Raw genomic sequence first — 21,795 nt, forward strand, 5'->3', positions numbered from 1 at the left:
GACATATAAAGGTTGTCTTATGTTGATCTTTAGGACATATAAAGATCTGATTATAACCGGAAAAACCATCCATGAAGGAAAAAATTTCATTACCCACACACTCATCAATAATCTGATCAATGAATTGTGTGGGGTAATTATCTTTTGGACAAGCCTTATTAAGGTCTCTAAATTCGATGCAATGTCGGATTGTTCCTTGCTTTTTATCCACAGGGACTGGATTAGAAACCCAATCGGTAAGAGGAACAGGGTATATAGAACCCGCCTAAGCCTAAGCCTTTGACGAACCAGTTTGGTGTTTTCATACGTCTTGATCTCATGTTGAACTATAGATGGATCAATGCCGGGCATTTCTTCATAAGACCAAGCGAATACATCTCGAAATTCCTTGAAAAGGTTGGTGTAAACTTGAATTTCTTCAGGGGAACATTCGATTCCGATGAAGAGATTCTCGATCACGTTAGGGTCCCTAGAGATCTTTATAGGTATCGTTTTTTAAATCACCGACATGTTACCTTCGGCACGAAAATGTGCTGGAGCAAAAGGATTTGATAACATACAAACATCACTAGTAAAGAGCTTGGAGAACCTAGATTATACTTCCTGCAATGGAGGAAGAAAGTATGAACGATGGTGTAAGTCTTCCCAAGGTCGATCTACACCCATCATTACTCCAAGGATAGCTTCTTCAGAAGGTAAAACCGTATCTAAGCAGTCCAAGGCGGAGGTAGAATCAAGGGTCCAGGCCGAGGCCACATCACCATCTAGCTCCTCCTAAGAAAAAGGAGTAGAGTGGTTGTCTACAGAGTCAATGATAGACTGGTATCTAAGCTCAGATGCAGATATAGGGAATGCCATTCCATTGACTTGTCCTTTAGCTAATGTGGTCGTAGGTGAAGGCAAGGTCCAAGGGTCCTAAAAATAATGAGTGCGAAAGAACTCTTTTCAAGGAGACTCCTTAGATGATGAAACGACATTGATTCTAGTGGTAGGAGAGGGAAAATCAAAGGTACCCATCAATGAGGAATACATCCCAACTCCTAGATTCTTAGTAGGTGGATGAGAGTTATCCACTAGAGGAACAGTAGAGTCAGAGATTGCTTGAGGATCGACTGGAGAATAATCCTTGATCAACCTTAACAATTTTCCCTTCATGAGAAAATCAAATGACACGAAACAGAGTCGAAACAACAGCGTCCATTTCATATACCCAGTTCCTTCCTAAGAGGAGATTGTAGTCCAGGTTAGCTTCAATGACTTCTACTTCAATATTGACGACCTTCCCCCCAACACATATGGGAAAGGCCAGGTTAATCCCATGTGGCTTATGAGAATGCACATCAAATGCAGTCAGGACGGTGGGTGAAGGAACAACCAAAGGCGATCCAATAGCCTTCCAGCATGACGTCGACATGATGCACGTGGAAGCTCCTTCATCAATAACGATACGAAAAATGTTAATTTTCCGATATGTAGACTTTATTTGGAAAGCCATATGATGAGGGAGTCGCTTTTTGACATTTAACATGTCGAAAGTGAGCACTAAAGAGTTGGTTGGATCAACTTCCCAATCGCCGAAAGTAAAGCACTTCGTTGAGCTGGACATGACTGAAGAACCTCTAAAGCGGACATAGCACATGGACTCTGAGCCAGATCCTCAACAATGGAGTAATTCTGGGCGGCCCTAGCATTAGGATTAATAGTCGTGCATTTAGCGGAACCTTTCAGTATCCGTGGTATAGTCTCGACAGGGGGGCGCTCGATATGAAGGTTGGTATTTCGGAGAGCAGTTTTGTCCTTGGAAGTTTCGGCTTCACTGTAATCATGTGATTCAGTGGTCACATGGACATTGGAGCCCATCATGAAAACATTTGATGTCTTGTCCCCTTCCTGGTTGCCCCCTACGGAGGTACCAGGGTTTGAACTCTCGCCAACAAGCATTTGCTACCCTTGGGGAAAAGGGCTTGTTAACATAGCTTGAGAACTAGAAGTCCTTTGCTGCCCTAACACTGAGCGTCTTCAATCTTGGGGCAGAGGTGAGTTAAATGGTCTCCACCGCATAACTTGCATGGAAACTTGACTTTCTTTTTAGACTCATTTCTACCACCACCAGCATTATTGCCAGGATTATTTGCATCAGTCTTCCCATCTTGACTCTTTTTCTTACCTCGTCCTTTCTTCTTCCCATTGGAATTTTGATTTCCTTTGGGGTTGGTTGATTGGACGGCATTGACTGAAGAGGGTTGGGAAGACGAAGGGTTAGACGATGTGACTTGGTTGTTAGAAGCAGTTTGTAAAGACAACTGCTGCAATTGACTCAACACATTCACCGAATTTGTGTCTACCGATCCAACGATACCATCTGCATGGGGACCTGGCTTCGACTTGGCTATATCGACCTTAGACCCAGGAGAATCAGGCAAGATTTTTTGAAGGATCCTAGACTGAGAATAAATCAATTCTAATTGTTGGGCCCTAAAAATAGCTTGCTCCTCATAATAGACTCTGGACATGGAAACATGCTTAGAGATTTCAGGTTGTAAAGATTTCAAAAACCATTCAAGATGGTACTCCATAGGGATTTCGACTTTAATGAGGCTCTTTCTCCATCTCCATTCCTAAATATGGTCAGAAATGTGAGTTGCCTTGTCCTGATGAAAAGTGGCCAGAAGTTCAGTTCCGGCATCATAACGGTCAGGCAACTAGAAATGTTTTAAGAAAATATTAGCTAAGTCGGCGAAAGATGTAAAGCTGCCCCATGGCAACTCTATATACCACTTGGCTGCATTACCAATCAAGGTGCGTTGAAAAAGTCTCAACCTAATTGAGTCATCAATAAGGGAGTTTGATTAGCACCACAAATGGAATGTGGTTACATGGTCACTTGGGTCTTCACTGCCCTACCCTTCAAATTTTGGAATGTCCGAAGGGAGTTTGGTTGGGACCGGAGGACAAGCCGGGTTGTATTTGATTGGATCGTTTTTTAATTTCGTGAGATTTGGAAAGCACAAAGTTTCCAGAAAAGGAAGCCTAGGAGGACCTTGGGGATTCCACCCAGACTGAGAGAAGCCTCCAAAGTTCTGAAAAGATGGGCCTAGATTTTGGAAGGCACCGGACTGCCCGAAGTATCCAGCAGAACCGACTGAACCAAAAGGCAAGCCTTATGATCCAGCAAAATTCGGAGTTTGACCAACTCCGGCCGCAAAACCTCCATAAGGGGTGAAGCTTCCTCCTAAAGGATTATAAGGAGTCGATAACCCCTGATAAGGATTCCAAGCCGAAGCTAAGGGAGGAATACTTTGAAACGAACTAACTGTGGAGTACAGCCCATTCCCTTGTTGGCCGAAAAACGGATTCCCAGTTCCCATTCCACCAACCGCAGGGTTAGTCCAACCTTGAAAAGGATTGTTGCTTTTTCCTATAGAAGAAAAAGGCATAGATCCCACTATCAGGTTGGAATGTGGTATATGACCACTTCCAAAAGGAAAACCCTGAAATGAAGCCGATCCACCCATCATGGATGTGGAGGCACTAAACGGAACTGATGGAATACCCTATGAATGGGTGCCAAATGGGAAGAATCCAGTACTAAAAACATTGGCTTGGGAATTTCCACTCGTAGAAGGAATGGAGGCAGACCCAGCTAAAGATGTGCTTGCAAAAGACCCAAATAAAGATGCAGAGGGGATGGAAATAGTTCCTCCCCCTTGTACTGATGTTGGAGTCTGCATAGTTGTAGCACTTGTAGTAGAAGCCATGCTTCCAGTAGTGGTCATCGATGGTAAGTGCGCAATGTGACCTAGACTTGACGGTCTATGCGTTGGAGTCCCAACGTATCGTAATACTTCTGGATAACTAGAAGGTAGTGGAGAATTTAGATCCTCTAACGACTCTGGGAGTTCTTCTACCTCTATGTTATCTTTCGTCTGAAAGAGAACTCGAGAAAGAACAGGAGTGTTCCTCTCTTGTTCTACAGAAGTACCAGGCCTATTCTGAACACTAATGTGCCCGAGGGGAGGATCAATCCCCGATGCGTCAGCTGCAGGACGAAACTCACCGGCAGTATTACCTCTGCGCCTTCTAGGAGAAGGCTCTAAAATTGGTGGTGAAAGACCACGAAGTCTTCGAGACCGTCTAAGTGATCGGTCAGCCACTTTGAACTTTTTATTAAGATCTAGCTAAAGACTCAAAAAATTGAAAGCTAGGCCAACTAAGAGCATAGAGCACACACTAAAAAGTCCCTAAAAGATATCAGCCAGTCAAACAACTTTCAAGTATTTCCGCTCTGGGTGATGAGGACCGGACACGAAAATACAAGAAAGTGAAGTAAGGGGCCTTCCGAAGATATTCTAGGATAATGACGGCCCAGTCCTATCAGCGAAGGTAACAAAGGAAGTTACGTTGACCTCCTAACAACAGCCTGTGCCGATGCAAGCCCCCAAGCTTCGAAAGGGTGCCCTCTAGTAGTACCGTTGAGAGTGATACAACGTCGACCTCAAGTGCCACGGGATTCCCCTCCACAGCCACCTGTGTAGATCCCTAGGAGTAGCAACTAAGGTTACCAACTCGTATCAGAAGCCAGGCGGAACAGTCTTGAGGTTAGATCCGACAAGTAGGAGAGGGGGTATCTCTCTTCCCTATCTTTAAGAACCCTCGTGCTTAACTCCCAAATCCAGAGCTTTCCTAGTCTCCCTAACGCTATTGGATTTTCACTCACTATTCAAACTCCTATGTTTGACAGTTTAAATAGCCTTGGAGAGTTATCTCTCCACTCGCCTAATCCAAGGCCCTAAAATATCCTAAAACTTGTTGGTGTGTCTAACTTGACAATTATAAAATGTTCTAGTATATTTTAATTAGCGCTTGTTTTTAAATAGGCTGTTATTTAAGTCAAGGGATAAGTGGAAGTGAAACTAGTGGTGTTTTGACGCAAAATAAATTAATAAAAACCAAACTACATGCAAATGCACTTGTTTTCATTTTTCGATGAAAAGAAATTTCTACAGGGTTCTGAGGAACTTCAAAAAAACAACAAATTTTCTTTTCTTTTCTTTTACTCATGCTTCTCACTCGCAAAAGTTAACAAACTATAGATGCCTAAAAAGATGTGCAAATTTATCCTAATGCAACAACTACATGCTAATGCAAAACTCAAAACTACTCTTAAACCAAGAAATGAAAGTTGCTTGTTTATCAATTCTTAATTTTCCACTTAAAATGTTTAGATGGAATATGAGTTGCTATCATTCATTTCGTCTAAACACTAAAAACAAGCTTCAAGACAAACAGAAGTGCACTTTCATTCACTAAAAGGAAACTAAATCAAAACGAAGTTCAAGAAAGCAAAACCAAGTTTTTCAAAAAGTTTTCTTCAAAAGAAAAACAAAAATGTCTTTTCAAAAATGCTCTCAACAAGACTGAAACTTTATGATCGAAGAATAGGCAATGAAACACTTTGCGAGTTTGCAACACAAAACAAGTGAGAACTCAACAACAATGGGTTTCAAAATGCTCTTAACAATCAAAAAGCAGCAACAAGAGCTTGGCAATAAAGACCAAAAGATTTAAAAGACAACTTTCAAGAAAGTGTCAATCAACAACTTTCGAAAACAAGAAAAGTAGATGGTCACAAAAATGTAGTTTTGACATGCAAACACAAAAGGTCACCAAAACAAGATTTGACACAAAGACTGAGATCAGCCTTTCTGCTCTGGCAAAATAGAGCAGCCAAGACTCCTAACAAGAAATCTTGTGTGCTTGACAAAACGATGACGCTTGCAAATAAAAGCAATAAGACCAACACTTTCCAAAATCAGAGAGAATTTGAAATCAGATACTTGTTGTAAAACTAAAAACTGACACTGGAGAGTAACTGTTCAGGATTGAATCAAACCAGCAGACAGACCTTTAGAAACAAAAGATTTAAAAAATCTTGAAAATTTCAAGATATATGCGACTATATTGATGTACAGTTGTGTGTATACGTGACTGAGCCTAGGGAAACCTGCGTATCCGCAGGTTTACTTAAGGAAACATGCGTATATATGCTTCTGTAAACAAGAAAAACAACGTATATAAAATATTTCAAGAAAAAATAAAAAAATAAAAAGTCTGAAGAAACTAACCAAACTTACAATTCAAGTTCCTACAGGAACATACTACACAGCAATAGCAAGCAAACAGACAGCTGAGCCCTGATTGGCTTGATTAAACCCAAACTATGAACAACAATACTGTTTTCCCCAGCGGAGTCGCCAATTTTGTTAAGGGACAAATTCCCCTAGGGTCTTTGGGTTGAAACCCTAGCAGATCAGAGGTTGTCTATACAGAGAAACACACATTCCATACAGCCATAATGAAAATATAAGCAAACTATACGATAAGGGGCGTACCTAGGGGTCCTTCGTTTGAGAAGAGCCTTCCAGGGTCCAAATCCTTCTTGGAGTTCCTTTTGCTCCTTCAACTTGCAAAACAATCAATTCAAAAAAGTACAGCAGTATATGGAATAAACATTATAAAGAAATCATCTTCATAATATATTGAAAAGTAGTTAGTTTTATAATTAAACAACCTTTCATATATGAATCATAACATGGATATCATAAACATGAAGAAGATTTATATCAGGAACAAAGACAAGTGCTTCTTTTATTATAGACAAATAAAGTACAGAAAGGAATAATTTCACCTGATTCGTCCTTTCGCAGGCTCTAAGCGGAACCGTCCTCCGGATTCGTCCAGTCTCAAGCCTTTAACAAACTCCTTCCATGACTTACTCCATGGTATCACAAGTAGTAGATAGACATCATCACACAAGGAAACAAGGGTTTCCTGTAAGTAGGGGAAGTGCAAGAGGCACAAGGATCTTCAGACCTGGTCAGGGAAATCTCAGCATAATAAATTTCTCTCTCTTCTCTCCTCCCTTAGGCCTTCCCATTGAAGCCTTTTTATACTTCTCCCAAAGTAGTTTTTTAGTTGGGAATTCGTTGGGAACATTTGGGCCACGGGCACTAACAGGTGATCAACAGGTAACACCCGTGATCTCCACCCGAAATTAAGGAGATTTAATTTTTTTAAGTGTTTTAAGACATATACACGGGTTGGGTATACACATACCCGCGTATACACGCGTTTAGCTCAGGGCAATGTCGCGTATAGGGAATAAAACACTTTTTTTTTTAAATTTTGGACCAGGTCTGGAAGGAGGGTTTGCCCTGGGCCATGAGTGCAGCATCACAAACCCCAAGAGTGATATTTGGAGCTATAACAGTCTCTCCAGAGCTGCGAGATCCTGACATAACCATCAACGGAAGTTGAAGTGCCACGACTCCTAGGAAAGTCCCAGAACTTTCAAAAATTGTAAAATCACATCCTGAAGATTGAACTAGATCATGCATAGTGTGAGGATATAATATTTCACTAATCTTGATGAGATCACTATTAAACAGGAGGGATCCATCTCTGTCACTGATTGATCAGATTTTTCAACTACAACCACTAGATTACTCAAGTTAAATTCATCTGATTGCAAATTTGAAGGTGTATGAAACAGGAAAATTAGCTTGTTGTGCTCATGATCTAGACCAATTAGCTTGTTCATTTCTTCTTTCATGATTTTGATGTATAATTTATTATCTATACTACGTAGGACCATATTGATATTTGATTTTTCTTTTAACTCTTTAATCTCATTTTTCAGAGTGCAATTTTATTTAACCAATGATTGTTTCTATTTTTATATTTCTTGTATCATATCATTAATTATTTTTAACTGAGTCTCTGATCGGAACTTAAACAGGAACATAAAAAATCAAATATATAACCATAAATATAGAGATGTAGTATAAATAACACTTTGTTTCATTAATATCAAATACTAAAATATGCTTACAAACATAATGGAAATAAACTAGCTCGGGTGATGGTAGCTTATCTCTGAGAAGAGATTTGGAAGCTACATGCCTCTGAATTGTGTTACAATGAGGCTCAAAGGCCTATTTATTATTGAGAAACAATGGAAAACCCTAAATACCAAAAGCCTAACTCTAAGAGACGAAGCGCCAAAAATATGGGCCTTGTTTGGGTAAATTGGTACGTCAACTTCCTGCGGTCGTAACTTTGGCATACGATCTCCGTTTGATGCGCACAATACCTTGTTAGAAATATATATCAGAGGACCAAAAATTTATAAGGAAACATAAATCAAAGCCTCTTGTTTTCCTATTTTTCCCAAAAAAAAGTTTAGGGCCTCAAAACGGCTCTAGAAGTTCACGACCCAAAAAACTGCCAAAAATACTAAAATTGTGCTACAATTAAGGAAACTGAAAAAATGAAAGAGACAGTGTTGGGGGTAAGAGTGGACTAGGTGGGTGACCACCAATATCCACCTGGATTAGTCCTCCCCCTTAGGAAGAAATGGTCCCCATTGCGTTGAGTGCCTCCATGAGATGGGGAAACTTCTACTAATCTTGGTCCCTGGTGAGCCACTTGACTTGGTGCAGGAGTTGGCTAGCTTTTGCAACCCAATATAGTTGGATCTTTTGATAGTGAGTATTATTGATATGTGTTTCCATGTTCCATGCAGTCTGAGTTTAGCTCTGTTGGTTTGAGTTGTTTTGCAATGTCGGATGTGTCCAACAATGGTGGTAAGTATGGCCGAAGGCAGTCTACATTGAACACTGGGTGCAGAACAAGGAACAATGGAATGTTGAACTCGAAGGAATTGTCCCCTACAGCCTTGGTCATGGTGTATGGCCCATATCATAGTGGGTGATGCTTGCAGTGGGGTCCAACGAAGCGCTCCTTCTGCAATTGTAGCCAAACTTTGTAGCTGTTGAGGGCCCCGAAATCGGGTCAACAACAAGGGGGATACCCACCCGGTCGGGAACCTGGTTGGCGGCTCCTTGCCCGTTTGGTGTAGCGGGTCCGACTGGGGATGATGGGACCAGCTTCCCAATCTAAAAGATGTGTGTGTGTGTGTAGATTTTGAAGACACTAATCTAAAGGTAGTTTTAAACTAATTTAATTCTAGACTCTAAACTGACTCTATGCTACTGTAATCTAACAAAAACAGCACATCTAATCTATACTAACCTGGGTAATAATTCTTTCATTATGCGATCTAAAAAGATTTCATACAACAACTGGTAATAAAGATCATTCAGCTATCATAAGAATATAAATCAATTTAAGATGAACCGTTCTGCATAAGAAGTTAGGCAAAACAGTTGTGAACAGCATATCGCATAATCAGTTATTCATATGTTAAGCATAAACAAATGATTCCACCGTACAAAAGTGCCAAATGGTAATCCAGACATTCATACATTAACATATAAACAAATCAATTGTATATCACTCTAAGAATATGAGCAAAAATTAATCAAGAGATAAAAGTACCATTTATGACTGATTTTACTCACAAACTTCAAGCAATAATGATTTATCTCTACTTACTTCTAACATCTACTAAGAGTACAAAAGTGCAACATCAGTAGCAGACATTAAAATGCAAACATAAATAAATATCGATCCATCCATTCATCAAAAACCCCCTCCGAGGGTGCAAAAGTGCATGTTCTGAGGACAAGTTTTTTGACAAATTTCCGAACCCTTCTCCAAATGCCATGAGAAGGGTTAAATACTACTAACTAATTAATCTTAATTACACAAATTTAGGGAACGGCTTCAAATGACCGCCCTTTTACTAAAAGCAAATTTATTTCTAAAAATCAAATCTAATTTCTAACCATTTCTGTATCTGCTCCTTAGTGCTGTAAGCAATGCGCTGTTCGCCGTGAAAGAGTCGGCTGGTTGTCCTTTCCTTTTGTTCGGGCTTGAAAATTAGAAACAACAAGAGCTGGCACCTCTTTCTGACAGACTAGAAGATATTTTCGAAAACCTTTCTCTAGCTGGGTGTATTCGTTATGAGTATACTTAGTACAACCCAGGTTCCTTTCGAACTGATTTTGCTGTTGCTATTTCGGTTTCTGGTCGTGCGAATGACTCAATGAGTTAGGAGTCGCGTTGTATGGACAATCCCCTGTATCGAGAATTGCTTCCGTTCTTTGTTCCAGGCTTTTCTGGAGCATCCTCCTTCTTTTGCGTTTCTCTTTCTGCTTTACCCAGTCTGAGCTTCAAGATCTTTTGCAAACACACTGCTTTTGTGCGCCTTTGACTCTGAGTCTTAGATAGTCTATTTTCATCAGCGCCTGTTGGGTGATACTCTGGAATCGGCGGTCCTGCTGCATGCAGCATCCATTTGCGGAGGCATCTTCTCTCTGTTACCCCATTGGCACTTTCCTCTTTTCCTTAGATGTTTCCTGCATATAGATTTATATCAGTTACATGTCTTGCAGTTTACGCAAAGAAGAAGAGAAATGACGAAAAGATTGACATGAAAGCATTAAGTTCTAATGAATGTGTAATTCTGACACTCATGATGATTTGACTCTTCGAAAAACGCGATACAATCATTCTTGGATACTGAAGCATGCGATCATTAATTTCCCTTAAGGTGCGCGCTCAATTTTGGGTTTACCGTTTATGTCGGAAAATTCTTGCGATGGGTCCTTTCTGCGATTGGAATCGCAGTATCGAGGACTGCGACGTCATTAAGTGTTATCGCAAATTGCCAATATCGCAGATCGCAGTTTCGCATGATCGCAGATCACAATTTTGTATGATCGCAGATCGCAGATCGCAAGATCGCAAGATCACAAGGTTTTCGCTTTATCACTCTGTGTTGCTTATGCGACATTGCGACGTGCGACGTCACATATCAGCCGTCGGCGATTCCTTAGGTTTTCCCCTTTTGAGCGCTTTTAATGCACGCGATGCGATGGGTTCTCGTGTCTCTCTTTTTCAGTGTATTTATGCGCTTTGGGAAAACGTTTCTCTCTACCTTTGCGACGCGATATAGCTCTTAGGGAGTTAATACAAAAGATTTTTCAAACAAAATATTTTTTGGATTTTTGGTTAAGGGTCCCCCTTTGCTTGATGTTATTACTAATATCAAACAAAGAGGGGGGTTGTTGGTGACCACAACAGTAGCCCACCTAGAACTTGTGCGGAACCCAATGTTGATCATGGCACTTCTTGTACTTAGCATTGGATCTGTCTAATATATCAAGGACCTACTAGCGGATGTGTTAAATGTGCTCAATGAATTTCTTAGCCTTGTTGGCTTCGGACTAGACATTAGCCAAATCTACTTGAGTAGCTACAAATGGTATGACCACATCAATGGAACATAATGGCTGAAATCCCATCCCTACCTTAAAGGGTTTGTGACCCGAAGATGTGCAGAGATATGTTGTAGTTGTGCTAGACATAAGGGACGCTTGCATCCCATGTGCATGGATGCTTCGAGTTGTACATGCGCAAAATGTGTATGATCATCCTGTTGTTGACCTTTGTTTGGCCATTAGTTTGGGGATGGAAATTCGTGGACTTAGTGAGTTTGGTATTGAGCATCAAACAGAGACTTGACCAAAATGCACTTAGGAATTTGTTGTCTCGATTTGATACAATGGACTGTGGGATCCAAAATTGTACCTACACTCTCTCAAAAAAGATATTAGCAGTGGTCTCTACTGTGATACTCTTCTTGTAGGCCGCCATAATGGTCATATTAGATAATCTATCGATGACAAAGAAAATGCAGCCGTTGTCGTGCTTAGTAGAAGGAAGGCTTGACATGTAATCCATGGAGATGGATTCCCAAGCTCAACTAGGAGTAGGTAGAGGAGTATATAGGCCTTGCTTCTTGATGATTGGTTTGGAGATAACACAAGCAGTGCAGTATTTAATGTACCTCCAAACATCCTGATGAAGGTTCGGCCAATAAAAATACTTCTGCACTACTGCAACTGTTTACCTTGCTCTGAAATGTCCAGCAACCTGACTGTAGTGCGCTTCCCAAATCACATTTTCATGCTCTCTTGAACGAACATAGATACGTCACGGGTGGCATAACAGTGCATCCTGGAGGTGAAAAATTGGAACTTTATTAACTTCTAAGAGCATATGGGATGTGCTTCTGAATTATAGATCACTCTCATAAAGACGTGGACACCCTAAAGTCTTGTCCCCATAAGATTTTATCACAATGATCAATGCCATAACAGGTGGTCGGCTGAGTGTTGGCCAGATAAATCGATCTTGCGGACAAGACCGATCTCCCTAGTATCAGAAGATAGTCTAGCAATAAACAAACAAACAAATCTATCCTTCTCTATACATATGCAATTTATAAATAAATACTATAAGGGTGTTAAGACCCTACCTTAGATCCAATGCTTATTCATAGTAGCCATCCTTCAATCGTTTGAAAGAGTTACCTTTGAGAACCTGCAATCACAAACAAGCAAACATTAAATAGCACCTGAATAGCAAATATCATAAATCATGTCTATTATGGTGATCAAGGAATCCATAAAATAAACCATGAATCAACAGCTTATTGAGAAAAACAAACTTATTTGTATTAACTTTGAAGTAGAAGAACCTTACAACCTTTTCAGCCTTGATGTTGAACAAGCTCTTCCTGGGGTCCGAAACAAGAATTTCCTTTACTTTGACAAGCCTTGCACTCTTCCAAATGAGATCATAGAGGTATGTAATCTCTCCTCATAAAAACTCAACTAAGAAGACTAAGTTCCAATAGCATTTTACCTCAAAAATATTCAGCGTCTAACCTCCCAAGTAACCAACCCAATGCTTCATTTTATAGTGCAGAGGGGGAGGTTACAGATCCACCTATGAAGGGATAGAATCCTCCTTCAAAGGGATAAGCTCCTCACATCAAGGGGTTAGCTCCTTAAGGTATGGGATGCATGAACCTTTTGATGCCCCGAAAATCATTGTATCAACACTGGGGGATAACCACTGTGGAGTACCAAAAAGGTATGCTTTTGATGATCATTTCAATAGCTTTTCAGTAAGATTTGTAAACCTTTTTGCATCATGAATCCGGAAAACAATAAAGAATTATAATAAAACATGTGAATTATATGCAAGACTTAATCACTGATAATTGTTATTCTTCTGTGCAGGAAGGGGTAAAAACGAAGAGTAGCCGTTCCGAAGGAAAAGATAAAGACAAGATAACTGTTGTCCCTTTGAAGGGAAACCGAATGCAAACAAGTCTAAGCAGATCAGAGCAAATCGGCCCGAAAAAGGAGGAGAAGACACCAGGTTGGCGAAAAAAGAAAAGAAAAGATTAAGGATTGATAGTTTGGCGAATCCCTCAGGATCTTTGATCCTGAGGGATCGCTGCTTTATCTATTTTGTTACTTAGACATCTCCGCCGTCACCTTTATATAAGGGGACAGCACTATTAACCAAAGGGAGATACTTTTATGTAATTTTCTGTAAGAGATCAACTTTGATCATCGAGTCTCGTTGAGAATTGGTTCATTGTACTTTTGTCTGATGCATTAATATAAACTTGGTGATTACCGTATCTCTGCATCTGGATTAACTCAAAGCGGTGTACCCTTGAGGCTAAGGGCCCGGCCCCGGAGGACACTTGCTTCTGTACCACTACAATTTGATTACTGCGTGGTTTGCTTATTATTGTTATCTGGTAATCTGATATGCTTTATGAATCTCCATTACATGCTCTGTTAAGATTAATTCATTAAGGTTTTTACAGATAGAATTGTGTATTGACTCTGCATTACGTTCCTAATCCTTTCAGAGTTGATTGAATGATTATCAGTCTTGGCCGAATATTATTACTGTCTCGTTACAGAGCTTTTGTATTGAACATTTACGTCATAGATTCATTCGAAGTTGTATTTAGAAATAAAACCGTTAAATTAAGATTGGTCATATTACTATTCCAGTGTGTTACGTGTAATCTATTATCGTTGTTCCATTAGTGAATTCTGCTTGATTTGTTTTAAGAATGAGAGATTGATATTTGGTTGTGAAGTGTGCATTTGGGTTAATAGATTAAGTTTGGTTATGACTCGCGAGACTTAGTTGTTCAATTGCTGTTCCATTTTATTATTGTTGTTCCATTTTAGATTTGCCGTTCAATTCTTTATTTGTTGTTCCATTTTGCCATTTGCCGTTCCATTTACTTACATTTGTTATTTTGGTGTGAGAGACGATCCAAGGCTGTAGTGAGCTTCGACATTCACTGCCTCGCTCCCAGACCCGTGATCCATGCTCTAATTTCCCTTTCATCAGTTTCCAAAGGGATGGGCTATTGCTGCCGAACCCTTGACTGGTAAGTTACCTGGTTTTCTGAATGTGTGATTTTCCCTGCTTTTATTTCCTTTCTGTCAGTTTCCAAAGGGATGGGTTATCGTCACCAAACCCTTGACTGATCAGTTTCCTAGCTTTAAGAGTGTGTGCTTTAGTCATTTGAAGTAACTTATTTATAGGAAGCACCCGTTTACTCTTGTATTTTCGTAGAACGCTGTACTACTAGCATTACTCTGACAAATAGCCTCGGATTGAGTCACTCTTTGTAATAATCAAACGCTCCTGGATTGATATATTAATGTGAGATAATTAGAGGTGAAAGAGACCCTTTTTATAGCTCCACATTTTAGTGCCATTGCCAGGGAAAGAATGTAGCCATTTGTTTTTTTTCAGAGTAGTGTACGAACCTGCTAGGGGAGAGTTGGATTTTAAAAACGGAAGGTAAGAACCTGCGTACAGAGCATGTAAAAGCCCTGGTCCACTTTCCGCTTTCCTAACAGATTTGTTTTTTTTGCTTTGTTTGAATATAATTTGGTAGTTTATTTGAGTGCATGACTAAGCAAAAAAAATAGAAAAGAATATCAAACCTCCATCCAAACCCAAAAAAGCTAAGGGGCCGGTGACCCTTGGCCGGACGACCTTCATAGACGAAATCTATAGGAAAATAGAATCTCAGCCATCAGTAGGCCCTAGGAAAATCATTTCTAAACAGCCTACTAGTTCCCTTCAGGCCACAGGATCACCATCTGTAGCCTTTGCTGAGGTGCATAGTCAAACTGAAGAGCAGGACTTTCAAGAAATTGAAAATTCTACTCCAGAACTATTGCAGGAAGGGAATTTCAGTAACTTTTGTGAAGGAGAAGGAGAAACAGGGGAAACTGAGGAACCAAAATCTCCTATTGAAACAAATCAGCCATTAAATAGCCCAGATAAGGGGAGTGCTGCAAAAATCATTGTTGAAGGAATCCAATCTCCTCAGACATCAGGTATTCTCATTATCCCAGATAAAGGAAGTGCTATTAAAACTACCCCTGTCAAAACCGTTCCCTCTCAACCTAAGAACACCCTCCTAGATATCCCAGAAGGTTATTGGCATATATTCGATCCTATGGCTCAGAATCAGCCAAATGCTCAAACCTCTACATTACAATATCCTATAGTGGATTCCGCAGCAAATGTGCCCATGAAAGCTATTCCTCTTCAGCATATCCCTACCTTTCATGGTCTCACATCAGAAGATCCAGATGCATTTTTATTCGAATTTGATGTGTTATGTAGGGGATATGATTACACCACCGATCCCCAGAAATTGAAACTATTTCCATCTACATTAAAAGGAGCTGCTTTAAGATGGTTCATGGGACTAGGTGGTGGGGTTATCAACAATTGGGATCAAATGAAAGAATCCTTCCTAAGGAAATATCAGGATTATTGTAGGTCCAGAGAATTAAAAGACGAAATATTTCAGATAACAGCCAAACCGAATGAGACATTAGAGGAATATGTGGAACGCTTTCAGTACAATCTACAAAGATCTCCTTATGCATCACTACCTTTACCTGATAATGTATTAAAAACTGCATTGATAAGGGGTATGAAGGAACAATGGATAGAAACATTAAACATCATGGGAAAAGGGGATATTTATCAAGAGAATTTTGCTGACATCATTGACTTATGTATCACGAGTTCGAGAGGCAGCACAAGAATAAAACCAGCAGAATATGATCGGTTTGCAAGAGATAACAAAGTATCAACAAAAGGAGTAACACGTGTAGAAATTGGAAATTTATTAGAAAATTTTAAAACTGATATTCTGGGGACACTAACTACACAACTTGATATTGTGCAGGCTAGACAGAAGCAGATGGAGGCAGAACAGAATTTGGCAATCTTCTGTCCCCGATGCAGAAAAAAAACATAGCCACAAAGAATGTTCGTTGGATACAGTTCAAACATGCGCCATCTATACAAAATATCACCTTACACAGAGCTGCCCCTCACTTCCTAGATTGAAAGCGGTATATAAGGAAGCAGAAGAAGAACCGGAATCAGTGTACTTGATCAACCAGCGTCGCTAGTGGCAGCCGAAACAATCTGGTATGTTTCGAGACCCAACCTCTTCTTTTCCGCCTCCACAGTATAATGCTCAACAATATGGTATCTGGCAAAACCAATCTCAACCCCCATTTTCAAACTGGTCACCACAACTGTTTCCTTTTTCAAACCCTTGGCTGAATCAGACAAGCCAATCTGGTTGGCCGAATTTTCCTTACACTCCACCATACTGGAAAAATGGCCCATATCCTCCACAATGGACTCCCCCTACTTCACAAAGTTCACCCTGGCAGACAAACTGGCAAAGACCGATGCACCAACCAGCAGGAACTATTCTGCTCCCTCAACCTACTCTGCCAGCCTTACAACAAAATCCCCAGTCTAATTTAAGACCGCAACTCCCAGCTCAACCCAATCCCAATCCAAATAACAGACCGGTCCAATTTCTCCAAATCATCAAATCACCAGAAATAGGACCCGACCTGAGGGAGTGCAATGATCTTCAATTAAGATTTGGACGTATAATTGGAACTGAGGGAGATAAAACAGTTCATATTGAAGATCAGTTACCTAGAGAACAACAGTCACAACAAGAGGATGTAAACAAGCAGCAAACTTATAATCAGGTAACCACATTCTCTCCTCCTTTCCCAGAACAATTAGTCATACCTCGACCCATACAATATCCAGACTTTGACATTCTGGGAGAATTACAAAATCTGTACATAAAAATCCGATTCCTCCAAGCCATTCAAGACATTCCTATATATGCAAAAACTATCAAAGAATTTTGCATCAAGAAACCAAGGAGGAATATAACAACTAATCCAAGGGTCCAAGTAGTCGGTACTTTATCTGATTTACTGTCCGGGAAAGAAACACCTATTAAATACGAAGACCCGGGAAATCCAATTGTAACTGTTCAAATTTATGGTCAGACTCTGTCTAATGCCTTAGTTGATCTAGGAGCTGCAATTAATATTTTAACAACTGCTACTTGCCAAAAGCTTGGCATTACATCTGTAGAACCCACTTCTACTCTGTTAGAATTAGCTGACCGATCTGTGGTGAGACCAGAGGGAACTCTACATGATGTCATGGTCTCTGTAAACTCCTGGGAATATCCAACTGATTTCCTGGTAATCAATCCAAAAACCCGACTGGATGGACACCCGCTAATTCTAGGTAGATCTTGGCTCGCCACTGCGGATGCTTACATTGGCTGCCGGCAGGGAAATATGATTATAACCAGAGGACCGAATACCAAAAACTTAGTTTTATATCCTCCAGCGCAGCCAAGTGTCACAGTAATTAAAACTAATAAACACCCTGTATCATACCTTACTGATAACATTAGATCTCCATTGACTATACAAGAGGCACTTGATTTTAAAGATCAAACAGAAGATGATGCCATTAATAATTTTGTCAGTCAAACTAAATCTAGATCCCACGCACAGTGTCACATGATAGAAGAAGCATTTGATAATGAATTAGAAGAATATCCTCTGAAAGATACACATGACCAAACGATGCCCGTTACTTCTGTTATAAATACTAAAATCGTGGAAATTGAACCGGGAAAAACTTTAAACATTAATGCCAACCTCACACCTGAACAAGAAACGAAGCACATCCATCTGTTAACAAAATATCAAGAAGCATTTTCATGGGATTACCCTGATATGAAAGGAATTGATCCCCAATTATGTACGCACCACATTTATATAGAGAAAGATGCCAGACCTGTTCATCAGCCGCAAAGAAGACTTAATCCTCATCTGAAGGATGTGGTAAAAGCTGAACTTCAGAAACTTTTAGATGTCAATTTTATCTATCCTATTTCTGAGAGTAAATGGGTCTCTCCTCTTGTGGTGGTACCAAAAAAGAATGGAAAATGGAGAATTTGTGTGGATTACAAGGAATTAAATAAAGCATTAGATACTTTAGCAGGAAAGAAATTCTTTTCTTTCCTGGATGGCTTCAGTGGATACAATCAGATTCAGATTGCCCCTGAAGACCAGGACAAAACTACTTTTACTTGTCCTTGGGGAACATTTTCCTATCGAGTTCTACCCTTTGGCGTATGTAATGCTCCTGCCACATTCCAAAGGGCTATCCTTAGCATTTTTGTAGATTTAATAAATGATGGACTTGAAGTATATATGGATGATTTTACACCTTATGGAGATGATTTTGACCCAGCACTAGACACCCTAGAAAAAGTCCTACAGCGCTGCATTGCTACCAGGCTTTGTTTAAGCCACGAAAAATGCTACATGATGATGACCGAAGGACTTATCCTAGGACACTATGTTTCAGCAGATGGCATTCAAGTAGACCCGGCTAAAATTCAAATACTTTTGCTTATTCCCACTCCTATTACTCAAACAGAGGTACGCAACTTTCTTGGATTTTCTGGTTATTATAGACGATTTATAGAACATTATTCGCACATTGCTGCACCTTTATATGCACTAACTGGTAACGTTGATTTTCTTTGGACAGAGAAATGTGACCGTGCTTTTGAGAATCTAAAGATGCTGGTATCCACAGCCCCAGTCCTTCGAGGACCAAACTGGGATTTACCATTCCAGATATCATCTGATGCTTCAGATACAGCCATTGGCGCAGTCCTTGGCCAGGAAGAGGATAAAAAACCATATGACATCTATTACATCAGCAAAAATTTATCCCCTGCTGAATTAAATTATAATGTTACTGAAAAAGAATTCCTAGCTGTGATACATGCTGTCAATAAGTTTAGACATTATATTACAGGCTATTCTGTTATTTTATATACAGATCATTCTGCCATCAAATATTTAGCAAATAAGCCTGTCACAAATGCTAGAGTAACTAGATGGTTGATCTTATTGCAGGAATTCGATATCACAATCAAGGACCGGCCTGGCAAAGAAAACCCTGTAGCTCATTTTCTCTCAAGAATACCAAAGCCAATCGATGCAGCAGCAGTTGAAGATCAATTTCCAGACGAGCACCTGTTTGCTGTTGCTGTTCAAACACCCTGGTATGCTGATGTTGCCAATTACCTTGCAGTAGGTAAGCTACCAGAACATTTAACCCCTAATGAGCTCAAGCAGATTGTTCAGAAGAGTACTCGATTTTCATGGATTGGGGGCTATTTGTTTCACACAGGGGCAGACATGCATATCAGGACATGTGTTCGAGAAGATGAAATCTTCGACATCCTAAAAGCCTGTCATGATGGACCGTGTGGTGGAAACTTTGCTGAGCGTACAACTGGACATAAAGTATTGCAGACATGATACTACTGGCCCACAATTTTCAAAGATGCAAAGAAATTTGTCCAAGCCTGTGACAGCTGTCAGCGAGCAGGACGACCTGGTCAAGCTGACGAGATGCCTCTGAAGCCACAATTAGTCATTGAACCATTCGAGCGATGGGCTCTTGATTTCGTTGGCCCCATAAACCCATCATCAAATCAGAAAGCATATATCTTGGTGGCAACAAAATATGTCACCAAATGGGTTGAGGCAGAAGCACTACCAAGAGCCACAGAGGATTTTGTAATACAGTTCCTGTTCCATCTATTTGTACGTTATGGCCTTCCAAGGGAAATAATTACAGATGGAGGACCACAATTTGTTGGAAATAAATTAGCTGCAACACTCAATAATTATCACGTCCAGCATAAAATTACTACTCCATATCACCCACAGGCCAATGGGCAGGTAGAAAGCAGCAATAAGATAATAGAATCAATCCTAACGAAAACTATTGCATCACATAGGCGTGATTGGGCTGCTAGACTACCCGAAGCACTGTGGGCATACAGAACAACATGGACAAGCACCACTGGTTACTCACCTTATCAATTAGTGTTTGGAAAACAACCTATTTTTCCCATAGAATTTGAAATCCAGACCTTACGAACTGCACAGGAAGTTGGCCTAGATCTAAGCGAGGCACAAATTAATCGACTAAAGCAGATCAACGAATTGGATGAAATTAGACTCTCTGCACTACAAAATACAGCACTAGTTCAACAGCAGCGGGCTAAATGGCATGATGCACTCATCAAAAACAAAGTCTTTCACGAGGGAGACTGGGCTCTGTTATACGACTATCGATTTCAGGACTTCCCTGGGAAACCCCAGACTCGTTGGTTGGGACCATATGAAATCCAGAAGGTGCATGACAATGGGACCATCACGTTAATCACCATTGACGGTTCTGGATACACCTTCAAAGTGAACGGCCACCGAGTTCGTCTCTATCGCAAACCACTTACTCAGCAGTCCTTCTGCCAGCAGCTACGTCAAGACACTGATATGGAGATTTTAGGAAAGGAAGAGAAATCTTCCTCACCTGTAATTCATTAAGGAATTCATTCTTTTCTTTACAGTTTGTACATAAGTTTTTTTTTCAAGACGTTCTTGTATATATGTTTGAACTCAATGATTTTTTCTTTCTCAAAATTTTGATTTTCGAACGACGTTTGCGTGTTTTGCTATTCCTTTTCAAAAGGAACAACATTCTGGATTTTCTGCTGTTCCTTTTCAAAAGGAATAGCACTTTCTGATTTCTGCTGTTCCTTTTCCAAAGGAACAACATTTTTTATTTTCTGTTGTTCCTTTGGAAAAGGAACAGCATTCTTGATTTTCTGCTGTTCCTTTTCCAAAGGAACAGCATTTTTGATTTTCTGCTGTTCCTTTTCCAAAGGAACAGCATTTTTGATTTTCTGCTGTTCCTTTTCCAAAGGAACAGCATTTTTGATTTTCTGTTGTTCCTTTTCCAAAGGAACAGCATCTTTGATTTCTGCTGTTCCTTTTCTAAAAGGAACGATTTTGCTTGTTCTGCTGTTCCTTTTCTAAAGGAACAGCATTTTAGATTTTTGTTGTTCCTTTTTCAAAAGGAACAGCGTTGCGGTGTGTTTGTTGTCCCTTTTCTAAAGGCACAACATATTTTGATTTCTGCTGTTCCTTTTCCAAAGGAACGGCATTTTTGCCTCTTTTGCTATTCCTTTTCCGAAGGAACAGCACTTTTGGTCGCTGTTGTTCCTTTTTCAAAGGAACGGCATTTTGAGTGTTTTTCATAGCATTTTTATTTTTGATGTTCCTTTTTTTAAAAGGAACGGCATTTGCATTCGCATTCTTCGTCTTTTTCCAAGAGGAACACCGTTAGCATACTTTTGCTCTCCTTGTGAAACAGCTTGCTCCTTTTGCTAATCTCAATAAGAGGATGCTTCTTGCCCATATTCTTTCAAGTCTTTAAAATATAGCTATGCACTTATGCAATGAATATAAAATCACAAACATACCAAAATCTGCAAATCATAAATCGCTATATTTATAAGGCTCTGCATTAGTAAGAGGACAAAAGGAAGGATATACTTATGTCTTATCTTTTGTTGTCATGGTTTTACTAATTTTGTTCTGATTGGTTATCTTTATCATGATGATCCCTTTAACCCTCTTTGATTATTATTTAGGAATAAGAGCAAAGGGCTTATATCTTCCTATTGAGATGATAAGA

Source organism: Pinus tabuliformis, chromosome 1_2, assembly GCF_031772625.1.
Source record: "Pinus tabuliformis cultivar Carrire ecotype Pingquan chromosome 1_2, CPIR1, whole genome shotgun sequence".
NCBI classification, from domain to species: Eukaryota; Viridiplantae; Streptophyta; class Pinopsida; order Pinales; family Pinaceae; genus Pinus; species Pinus tabuliformis.